Raw genomic sequence first — 3,891 nt, 5'->3', positions numbered from 1 at the left:
ATCTAATTTTTTTTATATGATGATGTATATTGCATTTATAGCAAGCATCTTATCAGTTTTTAGAAAATTCTGAATAATTTATAATGTCAAAAATAGAATTTAAACAATCAATTATACGCATAGTTTTATATATATATATATACGCGTAAAATTAATAATTTTAAACTTTAATTTTTGACATTGTAAAGTATTTATAATTTTTTGAAAACTGATCAGGTGACTACTATACTACAATATACACTCTCGTATCAAAATATTTGAGTTATAATTTATCATGTAGTTAAATTAGCACCCCTATTATAAAATATCCCAATATAAATTTGTCACTTATTGACTATAATAAAATAATTCTACGTTCTCAGGATAGGTCATGTATATATATAAATTAATAAAGATGATATTCCAGTACCATCTATATAAACGCATCCCTATGATAGTGCTAGATTTTTTATTTAATTTATTTATATATTTACATTACACCAGATATCTAACACATGGTGCTGACTGTACGTAGCTATACCACTACAAAAATATTAATTAATTAATATTAAATAATTTTCAATATTATATATCCAACACTTGATATGAATAAAATAACTAGATATCTTGTGAAACACTTGATTCCATTCAGCTACGTACTTTGAGCTAGCTGGAGTAATAATCTGTCTCTATTTTTGATTTTGCATTGTCATAGGGTGTGGTGGAGGGTTTTTCGATAAAGATCAGTCAACAAATAATTTATCTTCACTTATAATAAATTTGTTTAATATTATTATATAAGAAAACTCTTCCTTAATACAATAAAGTCTACCTTTGTTAGAATCTTTTAAAAGGAATATACATCACAATTAGTTTCAACTTGTGGCTCATATGCTATGAGATCTGTCTATTCTTTGACCATGCAGATATATTGGCGTATATATATATATGCATTAATTTGCATATGTATATATTTTGTATAATGCGTAAAATTTAGACAAAAATCGCTATATTCCAGCTTATATTAATTTAGTTTGTTGAAGTACTGATCCTATGATCTTGAGGAGATATTAATATTTATTCAGTAGCTAACATGTAGTTTGAAAAATAGTTGAAGTGTAGTAATTATGCAAAATATTGAGTGAGAGATCACACAGAGAGCTATAGGGGACAAAGTAAGAATAATTTCTAGATTTTGTTTTCAATTATATATATGCTTTATTAGAGAAAGATTCAGATTTGTAGTACTCTTATAAATTTAAACAATACGGCCTATTTCAGCAATTGTAGTTTGTGCCATAAGTGCTTTTTTTTTTTTTTTTGGCCTTATAGGGGCCTATTTGATTAATGCATAATTTATTTATAAGTTGTTAGGATTGATTAAACACAAAGTTTAAATGAGTTTACATAAGGTGGTATAAAATTCTTAATGATTTCACATAATGAAAGTGTGAAATTTGACTTTGAGTTTTAGGCATTAAAAAATTTACAATTTTGGATCTAAAATAATACAATGAGGTATCTAATAAACACACTACAACAAAATAGGCATTTAATGGCTACATGGAGGAGACATTATAGATATTTAATGTCTCTGTAATGCCCCAAATTTCCTAATAAGATTTAAGACCTTGATTAGGAGGCCGGGAGGGCCATAATTGCTTTATTATGCTATTTAATGATAATATGCATGTTTAGGTGTATTAAATATGCATGTGAACCCATTTGTGATTAATTGGGCGATTTTCATATTTTGGCCATTTCGGGCATTTTTGGCATATATGTGAAATGGGCGTGGTGCTTTGTTATTATTTAGTTATGCCAGGGTTACCCAGTGTTGTGAAAATTAATATACGCAAGTATACGCAGTCACACAAGTAATATAATGATAAGTGAATCGTCTCCACAGGGATTGGTATTAAAAAGTTCAATGTAAACACCAATTAATTACAATTTAGAAATTTAAGAAACTGAATTGAGTGGTTGTTGAAACTAAAATAAAATGAAAGAAATTAAAATATGCTTAAAATTAACCACAAGTTCTAGAGAAATAACAGCAAGAAGAATTATCAATGGAAAAATTGGACTTGAATAGCTAAATCCCCCTATTTCAAAAACTGCCCAGAATGCTATAGCATTAAATTTAGCAAATCGCACCAGAGTTAACTAGAATTCCCAATATGCTCACCAGATTTTTCCAAAACTCGTGAATATAGTTCTACCATCCAATTAAATATATTCCTATATCAAATCAGACTTAAGAACACAAACAACAACACCAATTCTCAAAAGTTATGCAAGGTAAGTAAAATATTCCTATTCTACTCACTAAGAACAACCTAACAATGGTTATGCTCTTGCATCATTCAAGTACAAACTACTACATTCAACCTTTCCAGAATTAAATCTAGCTTAATAATCTGCCATTGTTGGCCAAACAACAACAAACAATAATCATGAACAACACTTGAATGAACAATGGTGAATTTGCGTAAATATGCATTTAAACTTTAATAACTATGACATAGGGTTCTTTAACAATTCAAGTCTCAAAAAGCTTAGCTCATAGCTAAATTAGTATCTAAAATCTGAAATGGAAAATTGATATCCATGAGTTCTAAAATAGCTATTCTAAATTAGGAAATACAAAAATTAAAGAAGAAGAGTAAATGGGACAAATCCGATATAGTTGGTGTGTGAATCCTCCTTGTCCTTCTCGTTCCCCTTCAACAATTGTACTCCTCTTTATTTTTCTCTCTGTTTTTCTGTACTTTTTCTCTGATGATAGTCCTTCAATGGCTGCTACTAAGGTGATATGGCTGGTACTCCCTTTTTCCAACTTAGGGTACAAAAATATCATGTCTCCAATTAGAAAGCCCACCTTCTTTTCCTCCACTTAGGCCCACTAAATTGGACCACTTTTCTGCCCAAAAATAACTCCAGCTGGCACCAGTTATGGACCCATGCCACCTGGCCACGAATTAAAAAGAAATGACACAGCTGCCTTTAATTTCCACGTCAGCAAGTGAGCTCCAGCATGCTGCAGCATGAATTTTAGCAATCTGGAAAGTTTCAGCTTTTGCTTCCAAACCAAACTTCCAATTTCTCTTCTTCAATCCTTCCATGGATCGCTTGATTCCCTTTTTACACAGAAAACTAGAACAAGATTAGTTATTTAATTCCAATTTAAACCCAAAATATTGTAAGACTCCAATATTAGATCAACTAATTATATAGATAGATAACAACTTAAAATTAACAAACAAACACCAAAATCATCACTCTTTTTATGCATAATTAAGTGTAAAAGTCAAATAAATAACTCTATATCATAGAGTTATCACCCAGCACAAGACGATCCTAGGAGGTAAGCTAGTGGGAAAGTCACAACGGGATTTAAGCTTGACTTGGAGCAAGTCAAGGGGTATTTAGAGCATTACCGGGTTATTGTGTAATGAGAATTAATATTTGGTGATAAATTGGGAATTAGTAAGATTAGGAGGAAATTCTGGAAGTTTTGACTATATTATCCCCGGGGTGTTTTTTGGGACCCTGAGCACTAGGTTTTATTGGAAGCTACTTAAGCTTGAAGTAACCTTTTAAGAAAATAAAAAGAACGTTCTGTACGTTCTCTCTCCCTAAAAGTTCATTTTTCGTCTCCCAATTGCGTTTTTAAAGATAACTTGAGTTCTAGGACTCGGAATCAAGCGAGGATCGAAGCATAGCAATCCTAAGGAGAATTAGAAGCTTATTAGCCAGAGGATTTAGTTGGAAACAACTCAATCGGAGGTAATTCAAGTTTAAGTTTTTAAAATTTTTTAAGCTTGAATTGGATTTTGTAAATCGTTGAGTTTTTAGTTCGTTTGAGCCTCAGGTTTTGGTGGTTTTGGACCATTAGGGAGTTTGGGAACT

This window comes from Humulus lupulus, chromosome 1 (assembly GCF_963169125.1).
Source record: "Humulus lupulus chromosome 1, drHumLupu1.1, whole genome shotgun sequence".
In the NCBI taxonomy this organism is placed as follows: Eukaryota; Viridiplantae; Streptophyta; class Magnoliopsida; order Rosales; family Cannabaceae; genus Humulus; species Humulus lupulus.
This window is presented reverse-complemented; position numbering follows the sequence as displayed.